Source organism: Sapajus apella, unplaced genomic scaffold (genome assembly GCF_009761245.1).
Source record: "Sapajus apella isolate SASKATOON/1434 unplaced genomic scaffold, GSC_monkey_1.0 scaffold3, whole genome shotgun sequence".
Classification (NCBI taxonomy): domain Eukaryota; kingdom Metazoa; phylum Chordata; class Mammalia; order Primates; family Cebidae; genus Sapajus; species Sapajus apella.
Window position 1 is genome coordinate 7,969,079 of NW_022436943.1, and position 19,328 is coordinate 7,988,406.

Genomic DNA, 19,328 nt, shown 5'->3' on the forward strand with positions numbered 1-19,328 from the left:
AACTCAAAGCATTTTCAATTAAGTTTACGACAAACACCAAATATGTATGTTTCAAGTTAACATAATTGTCTTTTGAAGAATATTTACTCAAAAATGTCTATCGAGTATGTACTATGTGCAAAAATTGTCATTAGTGTTTGAGATTCTTCAGTGTAAAAAACAAAGATCCCGACATTCTTGTTCAGGGAAGCAAGGAAATAAACAATGGACTAAATTTAATATGAAAATAACTTTTTAATATTTTAAATTAGCTGATAAGTATAAGGTAAAACAACTTTCTGTTGCAGCACTGATAATTTCATTGTTCATTGTTCATTTCATTTCATAATATCTACATAAATCATGAAAAGAAAGCAATATTGATTGCTGTAAAATGGCCATTTGCTTTAAATGATTAGAGATTAAATATTGTTGACCATTACAGTGGTGAAATTTCTGTCTCTCCTTCCTCCTAACTGAAGATGCAGCATTCCAAGTAAGCAATTAAATGTCATTTGCCATATGTAAAACAACTTTGTTTTCTATAATTACGAACCTAGGTGGTCCTTAGCTAAAACAGAATGAAAGTGAATTAAAAAAATAAAAATGGTCCTAGGATGTATTTTTCCCATGAAGGACACATTTAAACATAATCTTTGTACCTTTACTACAAATGCTCATGATTAAAAATTCAGTTTTGTTCTTTTTGTTTGTAGTATATGGGCGTGTTTTTATGCATATGAGAAAAAGAATAAGAGAGAGAATGAATATGAAAAGGAGAATTAATTATGTGAGGCCTCCCTATGTGCATTTGTTTCAGTAGCCTTTCAGAATCCTATCACTGTAATTCAGGGAACTGACTGAACACTTACATATATTGTTCAAATAGAAGATGCTATTTTTCTCTGTCTTATTTTTCTTCTATTGTCCCTCAAGTGATCTCAGTGTTACTATACTTAATGTTCCTTCATGTTAGATGTAACCAGTGTACCCCTCTGGACCTCTGGACTGCTCTATTTCGTGAACCATTTTTTATTAATTCTTTATTGTGAATACTTTAAAGAGTTAAGTAATGGATGTAGTTATGGGCTTCATTATCAAAATAATAATGTGATACAGTGAAAAATTTAAGTGTTCAATCACAAGGCCATTAACAAAGAATGAAAAATAATGAAGGGCAAAAGAAGGAAGAATGAAAAATAACGAAGGGCAAAAGAAGAAAGGCGGGTTTTTTTTTTTTTTCCCTAAGGCAGAGTTTCACTCTTGTTGCCCAGGCTGGAATGTAATGCGCGATCTCAGCTCACTGCAATGTCTGCCCCCTGGGTTCAAGCCATTCTCCTGCCTCAGCCTCCCGAGTAGCTGGGAATACAGGTGACCACCACCATGCCCAGTTAATTTTTTGTATTTTTAGTAGAGCCTGGGTTTCACCATATTGTCCAGGGTGGTCTCAAACTCCTGACCTCAGGTGATTCACCCACCTCGCCTCCCAAAGTGTTGGCATTACAGGCATGAGCCACCATGCCCAGCCACGAAAGAAGCCTTTAAGATAAAGTCCAAACTTAAGTATAAAAACAACATTGTTGAGAGGCACAGGAAGGATTTTTGCAGAGGGTAGAATCTGTATTAAAAGAAAAATCCAGTCTGTTGATAACTAGATTTTTGTAATGGAAGAGATAACATGGAAGTCTTTAGAATAGGCTCTAAAATACCTTCAGAAAAAGTAGAGGTGACACATGTAGTTAAAAAATAAATGGTAGGGAGTATGACACATAAAGGAGAAACATGGTTCAATCAGAAATTATCATTATGGTCAATAATGTGAAAAAAGTTAGAATACAATGCTTTAAAATATTAATTGCTTTAGGCAGTTTATTCATGAAATAAAGTTGTTTACTTTCAAAAAAATCCCATTTTCTGATCTGAGCTCAATAGGGCAATTGTAAAGATAGGGGTTCGACATGGTTCATAGCGTTTTTACTACATTCATTTTTCAATGCCTTATTTTAAAGGGAATGTCCTGGTTTATGATTTTCATATTTTTTTCCCTTTTAGAAAGAGGCAGATGGTATGAAAACTGGACTCCCTTATTTAAAGGGAATGTTGATATTTATAACCAAGCTTATCTCCAGCAAGATTTGTTTTTTGCAGCTGTTCCAGGTTGGAAAAAAATATTATATTAAAGCTCTGGCTTGTTTTTCTTTCCATATTTAGGGGGGGAAATCTTTAAAATGTGAAAAAGTGATGTTTGATTTTAAACACGAATGCAATGTAAACTGTGATTTTTTCCGTCTATATGTGAATTTTCTGTTTGTATGCTGTGATATTACCCTTTTTGTTTCACTGATCTATTTCCTAGATACATCACACTTGAGAAATAATTTACTCATTATTTTCTATATATCATCAAAGTATCCTAGGAAATGCAGTAGACTTTCATTAAGACTTAGCCTATGTTATTAAATAGACCACCATCTAATTTTCTATTTTGATATTTTAGTCTTTTTTTTTTCTTCCCAGAGCATTTTTTTCACTGGGAAAGTAACTTATTTTTAGTTCTTAGTTACATTATTTAAGATAAGATTTTCTTTTCTTTTTATTTTCTATTCTTTGCTTCTATTTTTAACTAGAAATGCTGCTTTTTTTCTGGACAATTTTGGTACTATTTTATATAACTTAATTGATAATTAACTTTATTTTATATCCTAAACTTAATACATAGAGCTATCTCTTTGAGCACATGTTAATATTAGAATGAATATCCATGCCTGCACATGCATATAATCTTTGAACAAATGTATATCTATATACATATCTATGTCGTACATAAGGAGGAAAAAGAAATATAAGTTGTTTACTAAGCTGTCCACAGCTGCACGAGCAAACACAGACTCTGGCTTAGGCATGTGAGATGTCTCCAGATAGGCTGTACAGGATGAGTCAGTTAGATTGAGAAAAGGAAATATATTTATCTGCCAACGTCTTCCTCTCATTTCACATTGGTCAAAGCTCACCTCATGGTATGTTACTGTCCCTATACTTGCAGATTGTGTTCCATGACCCTAGTAGGTGATTGTTGGGGAAGTCAGATCCTACACTGTATGCTTTGTGGCTTCACTGGAATCTGGAAGTGACAGGAGGAACTGAGCTTCCATGGGTCAGGGTGTAGATAATGCTGTGGCTGCGAAGGTGGTGATAGGACTGTGACTTCACCTTCACTACAGAGGAGGCCATGTCAATCAGTGGTACTGAAAAATGAGTTGAAGGTAATGGCTGGTGCTGTCCATCGGACAAGTGACTGAGAGTCCAGTATGTAGTGAATCTAGTGAGATACATAAATTGCGCCCAACACAAGATAATGGGTAATGACTGCATCTGGCCAACTTTTTAAAAGATTTTTATCATACGTAAATATGCCTTTGACAGTACCCATACCACACTTAGCATTCATTATCCATTTAATTTTTTTATTAACTGTTTTATTAAGATATAATAAATATACATATTTACAGAGTGCAGAAAGATATTTTAATACATGTATACATCGTGCAAAAACCAAATCAGGACATTTAGCCATCATATCCCTCATCTTACATATTTATTGTTTATTTGTGGTGAGAACATTCAAAATTCTCTTCTCTAGCTATTTTAAAATATACAAAACAATATTGTTAACCTTAGTTATCCTAATCTACAATAGAACACCAGAATTTATTCCTTCTAACTGTAACCCTGTACTGTTAACCAAAATTTACCTGTGCCCTCCTCCTTTTCCCTCCCTAGCCTGTGTTGACCACTGTTCTGCCTTCTATGTTTATGAGATCAGCTACTTTAGATTCACATGTAGGTGAGATCATGCTATAGCTGTCTTCCTGTGCCTGGCTTATTTCTCATAACATAGTGTCCTCAAGATTTATCTATGTTGTCATGAGTGCCAGGATTTCATTCTTTGTTATGGCTGGATAGCATTTCATTCCATATATATGTCCCATTTTTTTTATCCACTCATTCATTTATGGACACTTAGGTTGATTTTCATCACTTGGTTATTGTGAATAGTGCTGTTATAAGCATTGGAGTGCTGATACCTTTTTGATAAACTGATTTTGTTTAATTTTTGGATGTATACCCAACAGCTGGATCATATAGTAGTTATGTTTTTAATTTTTGATTAACCTTCATACTTCTTTCCATAATGGCTGTGTTAATTTACATTCCTAGGATTATATACCTATAATCCTAGCACTTTGGGAGACTGAGGCAGGCAGATTGCCTGAGCTCAGGAGTTCAACCAGCCTGGGCAACATGGTGAAAACCTGTCTCTACTAAAATACAAAAAATTACCCAAGTGTGGTGGCATGTGCCTGTAGTCCCAGCTACTTGAGAGGCTGAGGTGGGAGACTGTTCAAACCTTGAAGGCATTTGTTATAGTAAGCCAAGATTGTACCACTGCACTCCAGCCTGGACAACAGAGCAAGACTCTGTCTAAAAAAAAAAAAAAAGAAGAAGAAATACTACTGATTTTTTGTATGTTGAATTCAAATCCTGCAGCTTGATGGAATCTTTAATATTTTCTCCATATAAAATAATGTCATCTGCAAACAAGAACAACTTTAATTCTTTCTTTCCAACTTTGAGGTCTTTTAATTCTTTCTCTTAACTAATTGCTCTGGCTAGGACTTCCAGTACTATGTTCAATAGAAGTGGTAAAAGTGAGCATCCTTTTCTTGTTCCAGATCTTAGAGGAAAGCTTTCAGTTTTTCCACATTCAGTATGTGGGTTTGCCATGTATGGCCTTGATTGTGTTGAGGTGTGTACCTTCTATACCTAATTTGTTGAGAGTTTTTAATCATGAATGGATGTTGAATTTTGTTAAATGCTTTTTCTGCATCTATTGAAAAGATCGTAAGGATTTGGTCACTCATTTTGTTAAAGTGTTATATAATATTTATTGATTTGCATATGTTGAACCATCTTTGCATCCCTGGGGTGAACTTCACTTGAACACCATTAATGAGCTTTTTAATGTGCTCTTGCTAGTATTTGTTGAGGATGTTTGCATCTATGATCATCAGAGTAGTTTTCTATTTTTTGTTCTGTCCTTGTCTGATGTCAGTATCAGAGTAATTATGGCCTCATAGAATGAGTTTGGACATATTACCTTCTCTTATTTGGAATAATTTTAGTAAAATTAGTATTAGTTCTTTATTAAATGTTTGGTAGAATTCAACAGGGAAGGTTTAATGCCCTGGGATTTTCATTGGTGAGAGACTTTATTACTAATTTAAGCTGGTCAGTTATTGTTCTGTTCAGACTTTCTGTTTCTTCATGAGTCAATCCTGGTAGGTTGTATGATTCCAGGAGTTTATCCATTTCTCCTACATTATCCAATTTTTTGTCGTATAGTTGTTCCTAATTATCTCTTGTGACCTTTTGCATATTTGCAATTTCAGTGTAATGCCTCCTTTTTCATCATTAATTTATTTGAGTCTTTTTTTTTATATGTAGTTTGGCTAAGAGTTTGTTAATTTTATCTTTTCAAAAAAACAACTGTTCATTTGTTTACTTTTTATATTTTTTATTTTTTATTTCTTTCTGCTCTGATCTTTATTTCCTTCTTTCTATTGATTATGAGTTTCATTTGTTCATTTTTCTAATTCCTTGAGGTGCACTGTTACATTGTTTATTTGAGATCTTTTTTGATGCATGCATTTATTGCTCTAAACTTATCTCTTAGAACTGCTTTTGCTGTATCCCATAGGTTTTGGTGTGTTGTGCTTTTATTTGTCTCAAGGAATTTTTAAGTTTCCCTTTTGGCTGGGTGCAGTGGCTTATGACTGTAATCCCAGTGCTTTGGGAGGCCCACCTACAAAAATTAGCTGGGTGTGGTGGCAGGCAGCTGTCGTCTCAGCTACTCAGGAGGCTAAGGCAGGAGAATCACTTGAACCTAGGAGATGGAGGTTGCAGTGAACCAAGATTGCACCACTGAAAGTCAGCCTGGGTGACAGAATGAGACTCTGTCTCAAAAAAATAAAAATGGAAAAGTAAATGAATAAAAAATAAATTTCCCTTTTAATTTCTTCATTGACAAATTCATTTTCAGAAAGATGTTGTTCAATTTCTACATATTTGTAGAGTTTCTAAGTTCCTCTTGTTATTGATTTCTAGTTTTATGCCATTGTGGTCAGAAAAATACTTGATATTATTTTAGTTTTCTTAAATTCATTAACACTAGTTTTGTGGTCTAACATATGATCTATCCTGGGAAATGTTCCATGTGCAGTTGAATAGAATGTATATTCTTCAGCAGTTGGTTGGAATATTATGTAAACATCTGTTAGGTTCTTTTGGCCAGAGTGCAGCATAAATTCAAGTTTCTTTGTTGGTTTTCTGGCTGTATGATCTGTCCATTAATGTAAGTGGTGTGTTGAAGTCCTGTACTATTATTGTGTTGGAGTCAACTTCTCTCTTTATATCTAACAATATTGGCTTTATTATTTGGGTGCTCTAATGTTGGGTGCATATATATTTACAAACATCATATCCTTTTGCTGGAAAAACTAATTTATCATTATATAATGACCTTTTTTGTCCCTTTTATGGTTTTAAAATTTAAAGTCTATTTAATTTGATATAAGTATAGCTACTTCACTCTCATTTGCTTTCCATTTGTGCACATATCTTTTTCTGTTACTTCACTATCAGTCTGTTTGTGTCCCTGACAGTGAAGTGATTCATTTGTAGACAGTATATAGTTGGGTCTCTCTCTCTCTCTTTTTTTTTTCTTTTAAATCTATTCAGCAACTGTAAGTCTTTTAATTAGAGAATTTAATCCATTTACATTTAAGGTGATTATTGATAGGCCTGTACATTTGAGAAGACAGCCTGCTCTTCTCGCATTTACAGGTGTTCTACAACACGGATAGAACTTCATTATTTTGTCTAGCATGTGATTCATGAAGGGCCAGCTGGTGATGATGATGAAGATAATTTGTGTATTCTCTAGTTGGCTGGGCCACTACCTTTGCTCTGATGTCAGATAATGCTACTCTCTGGGCTCTGCTGACTGATGAGACTGCCAACCAGGCTCTCCTATTAAGTGAAGCTGCTGGCTGGGTACTGCAATGGCTTCTTGTCAGCCCAGGTATAAGATGTATTCCTTGGCTGGGTAATTCTGCTATTTGGGATCTGTGGTTGGGCAAGGGTGCAGGCTGCAAGTTTAGGTGGAGTTGCTGGTCTAAACAGGTGGGACCTGAGAATATGCTCCTTAGGAATGTGTGATGAGGATTTGCTTCCGTCTGTGTGTGGTACTCTAGGATGGGCTGAATTTAGTGGCTGTTTGACCTCTTGGATCAAGCAGGACTTGTGCCTACATTTCTCCAAAATGTATAGAGGTGGGAATTTCCCTGCCTGAGTAATGTTATAGGGTGGCATTTCTTTTTTGGCTGTGTTGAGTTACTGCTTGCCTTCTCAGGTCAAGTAGGTGTAGCCCCTTTGCTTCTCTGAGGTCTGTGGAGGCATTTCTTTGCCTGGGCAGGGTTGTAGGGTGAGCTTTTTGGTTGTATGGAGCCATTGCTTATTTTCCTAGGCAAAACTGGTGTGGTTTCTTTCCTTCTCTGATACCCCTTCATGTCTCTGATATCCATGAAGGTAGGAGTCTTTTTGCCTGATGGGGTCACTGGGTAGGCATTTTGGCTGTGTGGAGCTGCTGTTTGACTTGCTGGATCAAGCCATTCTAGCCCCTTTGCTTCTCTCAAATTCACAAATAAAACAATTCTGTGAGCTCACACAGAGTAGGGAGATATTAAGGTTTTGACCAGTCAGAATGGCATGTCTTCATAATGTTTTCGAATTTGGCTGATCTAGCCCTAGAGTAAAGGTTGCTTAGACACAACCTAGAAAAAAATCTTAAATAAAACCTGACCATACTGATCTTAACTCTCTTTCGCCTCCCAACAAAAAGCCCCAAATATTTTAAAAGAATAAAACAATATTTAGACATTAAACAATGTAACAATTACAGTTTCATAATCTGGTAAAAATCACTAGTCATGTCACAGAGCAGGAAGTGTTAGTCATAACCAAGAGAAAAATAGTCAATAGAAATAGATCTATAAATGATAGATTTGGTAGAACTACCAGCAAAAAAAAGTAATCAGTTATTATATTTTGAAATATTTAAGGAAAATCCTTAGCATAGGAGGAAAACAGAAGGTATTAGAAAGAATCAAAGGAACTTCTAGTGGTGAAAACTATCATTTTTGAATGAAAAATTTTACTCTATGGTATTAACAGGAGATTGGGCACTGCAGAAGACATGTTCAGTGTGCTTAAAGATATTGCACCATTCACCATGTTGACCAGGCTGGTCTCAAACTCCTGACCTCAGGTGATTCACAAAAAAAAGAAAAAAAAAAAAGATATTACAGTAACATTGATCCAAAATGAAAGACAGAGTGAATAATTTCCCCTCCCAACAAAAATTAATAGTGCCTTGGTTACTTATGAAACAAAACGTGGTCTCATATATGTGTAGATATTGTCTCAGAATGGTGGCAAGAACATGGGAAGAAAAAACAGTATTTCAAGAAATCATGTCAGAAGTTATTCCAAATTTGATGAAACTATGAAATGTTATACCTAAGAAGCTCAGAGAAGCCTGACCAGTATAAAAATAGACAAACAGATAGGAACCAAAGCAATTTAATTAAAAAACTAAATTGCTGGAAACAATAATGCAAAAATCATTAAAAGTAACCAGCATGGGTGAGGAATATAAACTAAAGATAAATTTAAAAGGGTTGGTGATGGATATATTAATTAATTTGATTGCAATAATCGGTACAAATTGTATACATATATCCAATCATGTTGTATACATATATCCAATCATGTTGTATACTTCAAATATGTCAATTAAATATTTTAAAATATAAAAAGGTAAGCTTAAAGATAAGTTTAAAGACCGTTCCACAAAACTATCCCAGTTAATAAAGGAGCGTTAGTTTTCAGTACTGTAAGAATAGTTGTGACCCTAGAACCCTAGAATTCTATTTGAAGAAAAATATTCTTTAAAAATTAAAGACAAAATAAAAGTTTTTTGTCTCTAAACAAAAGCTGAGAGAATTTATTTCCCAAAGACTTGCACTGCAAGTAATATTAAAGGAATTCTTCAGAAAAAGGGAAAATGAAACATTAATCTACTCAAGGAACATAAAATATTGGAAATAGTAAATATGTAGGTAAATACAAAAGGCATTTTTATCATTTTTAAGGTTTTGAAAAAGATATTTTGGGCACTTTACAGCAAAAATATTAGCAATGGTTTATATTAATAAAAATGTACATGTTAAATGTATGACAATAATATCCCAAAGGATAGAAGGTTGAGATTGAAAGTGTATTATTGCAAGGTCTTATGTAATATGTAAAGTAGTATAATATTATTTGAAGATAGATTATAGTAAGGTTACATATATATTATAAATTCTAGAGTAACTACAAAAAATGTAACACAGAGGGGATGCCTAATAAATTAAAAGTGAAGGTGAAATAAAATACTAAAAAATGCTCAGTTAATCCCAAAGAAGCAAGTTAGAACAAAGAAGATGAGATAAAAGCAGATGGGACAAATAGAAAATAAATTGTAGGATGGTGGATATAAATGCAAACATATTGTTAATTACATTAAATAAAATAATCTTAATTGTACATTTGAAACACATATTTTTAACTGGGTAGAAAAGCAAGACCCAACAATATACTGTCGACAAATCTGATTAAATAAATAACGCTGTACAAGCTATCTTAATTGTATCTTTCTCATTCCTGCTATATAAGCACAGAATTTGGCGTTTACCATTTGAGTGCATATGTGTGTGTAGGTATACGAGTATTTTTCCTAAATAATATTGACTATTGATTTGCATGTTTTAAATTGTTTTGTAAGTATATAAATACATGTGTCTTTGTTAACACATTTTATATTTATATGCTTTATATTTCACTTATGAATAAATTATGTGAACATAGTTTTGTTTTTCTTTTTTGCTGTTATTAAAAACATTTTCAGTGAATGCATTTACTAGTATTTTTGTGCACATATAGAATTGTTTCCCTGGTTCATATAACTAGCAGTTGGATTAATGATTCTTGTATGTACATAATCTTTAACTTTACTGGGTTTTTTCACATTGCTTCCTCAAATATTTTATTAATTACTATTCTTACCTTATTGTAATAATCTGAGCTCCTATAAAAGATCTGTAAGTGGCCATGCACATATTTTTTAGAGGAATCCATAGTATTTGTAGCTACTTTGTAGATTTTGTTGCTAGAGTAAATTAGAATTTTATATATAAAATTTATATATCATAACCTGGCTGAGATGTTATAAATAATTTTATACAGATCTAATATTTGTCTGCAGTTTCTCTCCCTTTGCCATCCTGGAGCCTATTTGTGAATAATAGTGTTTTATTTTTTTTTCCTTTCCAGTCCTCTATGCTCTTTCCCCTTTTGTCTCACTGTGCTATCTGGATCTCTCACTACAATGTCTTTGTCTTGCTTATGATTTTTAAAAGAGAGCTTTTTATTTGTCTCTATTAAGGATAGTCTTTGCTTTGTCTGTTTGTCTATGTATCAACAGAGTAAAAAGTTCTTTTCTATTTCTATTTACTAAATTCCTTTGCTTTCTCCCTTCCTGCTTCCCTCTGTCCATACCTCTCTATCTTCCTTCCTTCTCTCTCCCTGTAATAATGAATGGTATTGAATGTAACTTTTAGTTTTCTGTATCGATTGAGGTCTGTCAGTATTTTTCTCCTCTAATCTGTTAACAAGAAGAATATTATTAAGATATTATCTAATGTTAAATTGTCCTTGCATTTTTATGATTAGCCCAGCTTCATCATGGAAAATTTTATCATTATGATTATACATACTGGATTTGGCTTTTTATTATTTTGTTCAGGATTTTTATATCTTTGTTCATCAATAAGATTGGCTTGTAATTTTTCATTCTCATAATGACCTTGCCTTGTTTTTATTTCAAGATTCTATTAGCCTTATGAATGCGTTGAGAAGTGTGCAAATTTTTAGGCTTCAAAATAGTTTATTATTTTATATTTCTGATGAAGCTTGTTATAGGGATTATGTGATCCTTGAATAGTTAATAAAACTTCCCTGTTGACTATTTAGTCTCACCTGTTGCGTGTGTGTGTGTGTGTGTATGCGTGTGTCTTATTTTTTAAGGGAAGATTTTTAAACAAGGATTGATTTTTAAAAAAATAAGTATAGTTCCATTCAATTTTATTCTATTGGTTTTCTACCTTCTTGAGCTGCTATTGGGAAGTCTATTTTTAAAGAAATGTGTTTTTATTTTAATTTTCAAATTTATTGATGTGAAATTTTTTATAGAATCCTCCTATTATATAATGTTAATCTCTACTGAACATTGGGTCGTATTCTATTTTATTTCTAATGCTGCTTGTATATTTATTCTTATTGTGTCGGGACAAAAGTTTCTGCCATGTTATTTTTCAACGGCTCAGTTTTTGTCTATGTTGATCATCTCTTTTGACTCTATTTTTTATGTAATGATTTATTGCTTTTAGTTTATGACTTTTTGTAATTTGAAGGACTTTATTCTTTTTCTATTATTTTCTTTTTTGTTAATTATGTTTCAATCTTGTCTTTTCTAGTTTATGCTTACCCTAAGCATCACTTTAGCTACATTACTAATTTTTCAAAATGTTTTTTAATACATAATACTGTACATAAAGCAACATGCAGAAAACAGAATATGTAGATGGTGAATTTTCACAGAATAAACACGCCTTTAACCAAAACCCTGATTATTTTATTTTAGCAATAGCTTCTAAACATTTTGCAGTTGAAGTGTTTTAACATTTGTAGTCCACAACATTGATGAAGTTGGAATATTTTATTACTCTTGAACAGTTTATTTCAAATTATATCTTTCATGTTTTCATTTGCTAGCTTTTCTTTGTTTATTAATTTTTGTGAGACTGAATGCTCTTAAAAAAGGCCAACAATTAACTATCAAGCAGAACTCTGACATCTTTTTTAAATGAAATACCTTCTAAAAGGCATGATAGATTTGATAGAATGGGAATTAGGGAATAGGAGATGAAAGATAAAAAACTGGAACACAGTAGAACATCTGGGTTTTTGTTTGTATTTCAGTTTATACGTGAGAAATTCTTTTCTCCATAAATGATTACAGGAAATCTATTTATGCTTTTTAGTATTGTACGGTTCCCTCTATTTTTGCTTATTTATTTGTTTCTACATAGTAGAGTTATATTAGTTAATAGCCCAGTGCTTCTTTCCATTAACCTTTTTCCACATTGTTTTGTCAATTTTTTAAGCTCAAAATTCTTTCTTGTATTTTTCTAGTAGAATAATTCAGTGGTATTTTGAAAATGTAACTTGTATCATAGTTGATAAATACACATTATAATACCACAATCTGTTTGAAAACGACCAGTCTGCAAAATACTAGCAAAGTGCTAATGCTATAATCACATAGGACTTCACTATAATGAATGCATTTAGTACAGCTTCTATGAAATTGGATATATACCAGTTGTGTTTATGCTTTTGACATTTAATTACTAATAAAGCTCTTTTAAATAAGTCATACAGCATTTTGAAACTATTATATTAGAAGCAAAATTTCCATAAAGGCATTCTTATTGTTGTCCTGAGCTCTTTGTTTCCTCTTATATATATAAGCTTATTTCAGTGCACATAACTTCTATTAGTGTTAAGATATATATGCTTAAAAGTTAGTTCTGTTTTAACGTACAAGGATGTGTATCATTAGTTCTGTCTTAACATACAAGGACGTGTTTCTAGGCATGAAAATAATTACCCTTAGTCTGATACATATGCTTATGTATTCTGTGTTTTTTAAATTGGAAGAGAATTTAGGAATTATGTAAGAAGGGCAATTGCATGATTTTGTCAATGTCATCTAGTCTTGTATTGAAAAGATATGGCTAAGGTTTTATGCCTGCTTCTCTGGTACATTTCCCTACTATTATTTATTTTGCCAAGGGATAAATATTGAATATCTTTTGGACACTATCCTTGTATCCAATTAGAACTTTCTTTTTCAGTTCACCATTGAAATAGCCACTATATATATATATATATATATATATATATATATAGAGAGAGAGAGAGAGAGAGAGAGAGAGAGGTTTTTCTTTTCTTCACACTTCCTCTCCTGCTCTCTCTGTGTGGATAAGTGACTTTTCCTAGTCACTTAAGGATGTTTTTGTTGAATTTGGAAACCTAATTACTTGAAATTGATAATACACATAGAAATGACTAAAAATTAGCATAAGTGATGCTTTCTATTAAAATAGATCGATGAGGTTCAGTGAGTGATATGTTATCTGTGTGTTTTATAGTCAGAAGTGTGAGAATAATTGTGTTTAAACCTTAGATTAAGTGATGAATCAATATATAGTAAGATCATTTCATAATATATATCTTGAAAGTTAGCAATCTGATATAGACAAGCTGTGTTTCTAAATGTGTAAAAACTTATGTAAACCTATGGTATGCAGCTACACATAGGAATGACACTTTTAGTTTTCTATCTAGAATCTTTATGCCTTATCTTCAAAGAACAGTGATTTTATTATTTTATCTATCCATTTTGCAGACAGTCAGATATTTAGGAGAAACAGACCCCATGGCCAGCTTCAGTAGTAGGTATGGTTGGTTTAAGCATAGTCTAAGTTTTCTTGCCATAGAGTGGAGCATATGTCTGTAAGGTGTAAAATAAGGTGATAGGTTTCTATGGGATATTTAATTTTTGATATTACCATTATCACCAAGTTGGCCTATATGAGCATAAGTTAATTATTCTGTATATTTAACTCAAGTAGGTTCTTATCCTTTGTTTCATAGGTGATTCACAAATTTAAAAAATCTTAGGTATTAATTGTTTTACAAAATATTATGCAAAAAATCAAATATGAAAACTTTACATTGATAATAATGTCTGACTCTGACAGGTTTCCTAATGTCAGAGAAGAAAGTTTTAAATATAAATGTGGAAAGGGCAAAGTAGAATGAGAGCTGTGTGATGCTGGATTGGAAATTGGAAGTACTGAGCTCACACCAATACGTATATTTCCTAGCTTTCTCTGCTTAGAAGGCCTGTGAACAATATCATTTTATTAGCAATGGGCATGTCTTGTCCTCAGATCTTGCTTTCTAAAAACCATACTCCACTAAAGGGGAACTGGGCTCCTTAGAGAAATGGCAGGTTCCAGGGCATGAGCAGAGAAAACACATGCTAAACCATGAATGTCTTATGTGTCAGAAAATAAAGAGGTTCTTAAAAAATGATGATGATATGCCAAAAGGACACAAACCACCTTTAAGGAACTTTCATTGGCCAAATCTAGGACAATTTGGGAATCAAAAATTTTAAAATGATATACATGAATTCTAACTAGTTGAATAAAAAATCTACGAGTACATATTGCTGTAAACACATATATGAATAAATAAATGGAGAGGAAAAATGCTTTTTAATATAGTAGGATACTAGTAAATATGGAAGAAATAAAGAATTATAAAATCATCATATGTCACCTGTCAGAATATAAGTAATTCAACCAAGAGACATCAATAAAAGCTAACCAAGCAGTTGCAAATTTGATGAATAGGATATTCACATAGTTTCAAAGCAGCTCCACACCAAATACTTATTAATTACAAAGGGTAAAAGACGAAATTCTCAGTGAAGAAGTTAGGCAGGTACCACTTTAATCAAGTGCCACAAGTTAACACCATCAGAAGAGGATAGCATACAATGAGAACACGTATTGGTTAGTTTAGTTAACAACAACAACAACAAAAAAATGGGAGAAATTTGCTAAAGGACAATTGAGAAATTCAAGTTGGTTATGCTTTGTTAGAATGATGCTAGATGGATGACTGAAGAAGTTGGGAGTAGGTATATAGGCCCTAGGAATATATTTGAGGGAATGAGGTGCACAAGGAGGGCATAATATATAAAGTGAATGAACTGTGGGGAACACAAACACCATAGTTTCATAGGCAGCTAAAGGAAGAATGCTAGTGAAAGAGGTAAAGAAGTAATTGAAATGTAGGAGAATCAGGAAAGTGCTGACTTGGAAGCCTACGGCTTGAAGTTTGAGGACGGAATATTCAGTAGTGCCATGTGCCACAGAATGATTTTGTAAATAAGGACAGTCTGTCTCAGCACAACCTAGTATTGAGATATTCTCATATCTGCTTCAGGTATTACCTAAAATATTAATCTGTTTTCTGAAATGCAGTATTTTAGAAGAAAATTTGCCATTCTTTCCTTGAATTGCAACACCTTATGGGTGATGCAACTAGCTGAGCTATGGTGTGTGGGTAAATTGTCCTTGTGTGCTTCATAGTTGGGGCAAGGGCTGTTCTGGATGGTCCTCGTTTAAGTTTATCTTGATATAATGAATGGGCCCCTCTTTCATTTTCAAAAGTGTTCTGGCTTGGATGGTAAATTATATGGTCATCCTGGTATAGGTCTCTGATGACAGAATATTCCTTTTATTGTCACAACCTGGGGAACCTGTTGATAAGCACGTCTTTTAGCCAGTTTTTGATATCTTTTATTTATTAACCAAAATGCTTATTTCCTTCGGTTACAATCCATCTTAATTAGCTTTCCAATGATCTAGACCTCCATTTCCCAAACTTTACATGAAATAGAGGCTTCATGGGATGATAATATGCATTGTTTGAGAAATTGGACAAATAACATTGGGTAATATGGCTTATGTAAGCCCCCTCTTAGATTGACAGGGTACTTACAGAGACTCAGGAATGTTTATCTGTAGACTTCCTAAACTTATTAATAGTAGTTTTATCCTAGAACTATCAAATTTTGGGAACTTGGTTCATGTTTTGTTTCAATGTAAGATGCATGTAAATTAAGAAAAATAAAAATTTTAACATTGGATAAAACAAAGTTGGCTATCAATAGTGATTTTGATAATATTTAGAGTGTATCAGAACATTTCATCTACACTGAACACAGATAAATTACTTAGAAATTCTTAGCCAAATGCATTTAACATTTGAGTTAAACATAAAAGCAGTGTCTTTTTTTGCTAGTAAATCTTTCTTTCAGAAAAATTTATTGAATAATCTGAATCATAAGAACTCACTAATATTCCATTAGAGCCAAGAAAGGTAGTTCATAAAGACAGAAGGAATTATGTTCATTTAGTCAGGAATTACAGAGATAAAAGTAGATGCCATCTGAGATGTTTACGTCTAGAGCTTCTTGTTTTCCTTCATTTTTTAAGCCCAGTTTTTGGTACCAGCTGGATGAAATAAAGTTTTTTATTCATGTGATAATTCAATCTTGAGTTTTATTTAATTTTCTTAAGATAATCCAATTTAGAGGGATTATAAGCATTGAAGACTCAAAGTTTGTGATCTTTAGATCAATAACTCCTTTTTCAATTACTCTGTCTCATCAGGAAAAGCAGTCTGAAGGTTTGTTGGGTAATAGTCAAGTGGATATGAAACTGCCCTTTCTGAACCTCAGAATCCCTAAAGCTAACGGTACCTTTGCTTCTTTTCATTCCTTTTGTCTGATTAAGCTCTTAGTATGCAGGGGTACAAGCTGCCTGCCTTAGTGGCTTTGTAGCAGAATTGCAGTTGTCTGTTCTTTTTGCATGTTTGGCTATATATTTGCTCTTGTATTAGCACTTTGTAATCTTGAAAACAGGGTCTGCAGTTTCATTTGTTGGGTACTATATTATTGTAATCTTTAAAAACTTTTAGAAAGAAGTTTATATTTTTAAAGAAAACCGTTTATTTAAAGGATAGTGCAATTTGTGTGATTAATGACTTTTTAGTTTGACTACTAAAAGTTGCATCATAAACCAATCCTAGCTTAACTAACCTATCTTATTTTGCAAATATAATCCAGAAAATTAACTCAAGTACATTTCCCGTACTATTGAACGCAAACCCTGGTGAATCATAACAATCATTTTCCTACTTGAAAAAATCGCTGTTTAATAGAAGTTCTCTCCCTCATGTGGGCTTTCAGGTTTGAAGTGCCTATCTCTTTTATATTTGTGACAAGTCCAGAATTTAAAAATATTATTCCATGGGACCCAGCTAATGCAGCCCACCCCTCCCCCAATGATGAGCATTGTTGATGGTGCTTACAAAGCAGCTTTTTTGTCTATTCTGGGCAGTATAAATTTAATGTGTTGTTTCCAAGTGTGTCATGTGTCCAGATGCCACAACAATCTGTGCATTAAAAAGACATTAAAATAAAAGTAAGTAAAATATTTGTGGGTATTTTTTGGTGGGGGCTGGGTTATGTGTGATACAATTATGTTTAGATTAATTAATTCTATTAGGTTTTGGGAAAAACAAGTGTTTCGTTTTTTTATAGTAGTTTTAAACTTTTTATAATGTAGATTTCTAATGCTCCCCAACCATCCTCAGCCACCCCATACCTACTTCTAGATTACCTGTTTTGGTTAACGACATTACTATCTGTCTAACCCAATATTTTGCCAAATATGGCCCACTGCCCACCTGAATTTGAAAACTGGCAGGGAGTTAGTGCTTGTTCAAAATGCTGCTTCCTTGGCCACTCCCCAACATTACTGACTGTGTATTTTTGAAGGGTGAGGCCTGGACTTTGTATTTTAACTATCACTGAAGTTGAAAAACATTGTTATCTTCAGTTTTTCCTCTGCCTCATTGCCCCCATCCAAGCTGTTCCTATATTCTAAAAAATAAAACACCAAATAGAACTTCCTTTCTACTTGTTGCCTTGATTTAGCACTTAGTGGATTGCTTTTGGAACTCAACTGGATTTTTTTTTCTAGCCTATTAGTTAATGTCAAACCTCCTAGTCTTTCTAATCTTATTAAAAAGTATCAGATTTGGTTACCTCGCTGCACAAAATTCTTTTATGTCTTCCTGTTGAATTCAGAAAAAGTCTAAAGTTTCAGGGGATCATTAGAAACTTTCACAATTAAATTTTGCTGCCCAACCAGGCCTTGCTGTCCACTAGAGGCTGAAGGGTCTCATAGTCCCTGCTCAGGCCTCCCATCTGCTTCCAGCTGTGTTTCTCAAATGCTAACATGCAAAAGAATTGCCTGTTAGCTTGTTCAAGATATAAGCAATGGTTCTCAAACTTTAATGGTGACAGCAATTGCAGGGGAAATTTAAAAACAAAACAAAACAAAACTGAAAACCCATAGACCTTAGCCCCTAAGATTCTGATTCAGTAGGACTGTGATGGGGCCCAGGAATATGCATTTTCATGATTATCCCAGACAACTCTAATGGTGATTATGGACCACACTTTGACAAATGCTGATCTGGACCCTAGAGTTGCTCCTAATGAATAGGTGATACTAACTAGACTCTTGAGATCTGAGGCTTTCATCTGTGGTGCTGAATTCTAGCCAACTGACCTTTTCTGGAGGGATTGGAACTCCTCCATTTTACTAAGGCTACAGCTGACTCCTGGAAAGGCCTGAGTAATCATTGCAGTTTTGAGATAAAGCTAGTTCAAGATACTACACATTCCTGTTAACTTTTCTCACTGTCCAACCTGACCCATTTGGTCACATGTCCTCCATAAAATACTTATGCCCATATTATTCTGTATCATCTTTGGTTTTTCGTGGACTAATCTCCTGCTATTTTCTTCCCTCTCTATTTTTTAAACCCCCCTTGAACCAGTTCATCCTCAAACACTTTATTATTACTTTTACCTCTTGACATTAATTGAAACTTGATTCTTCTTATAGACATCTCTTTCCTGAAGCCAACTTAAATGGAAACTTCTTTCTTTGTTTACATACTTGTGGATCAAGAGGTTGATTTTCCAGAACATTTACATTTCCTTGATATAAAAGCAAATAAGACAAATCAAACAAAAAGCCAAGATACTTTGTGATTCATTCCATTTGACTGTAGTGTCCTCTACCTCTGTCTTTTGCTGTTTATGGACATCCAGTTTCCTTCTTAGTCTTCCTAACCCTTAGTCTTTCTTTGAATCCTCACCCAAATCCTGCTACCAACCTGGGTACCCTCATTATTCACAGGTATGACATATGCATTATCCTGGTCTTTCAGTTCCTTAATGTATCTGCCATAAAGTTTTCCTACCACTTTAGTCCTTCTGGACTGAAATCTACTCCATCTCAATAATAATATTAATTGCCTCACACTCACGCCAACTAGTGACCTTAATAACCTTTTCTTCTCTCGTAAAATAACTAATTTTTAACACCTAGTATTGGCTTTTTTTT

The 19,328-nt window shown here is 33.4% G+C and overlaps 1 protein-coding gene across 9 annotated transcripts in view; it reads left to right on the forward strand.

Annotated features, from left to right (window-relative positions):
• Positions 1-19,328, forward strand: part of TRIQK (triple QxxK/R motif containing) — a 250,075-nt gene that overhangs the window by 193,248 nt on the left and 37,499 nt on the right. Inside the window, exon 1 of one of the 9 annotated variants that reach the window (XM_032249414.1) lies at positions 17,277-17,330. The exons of the other annotated variants lie outside the window; for them this stretch is intronic. The gene's annotated coding sequence lies outside the window, so the exon portion shown is untranslated. Of the gene's footprint in view, positions 1-17,276; positions 17,331-19,328 lie in introns of those variants that run through there. 9 annotated transcript variants of the gene reach the window in all.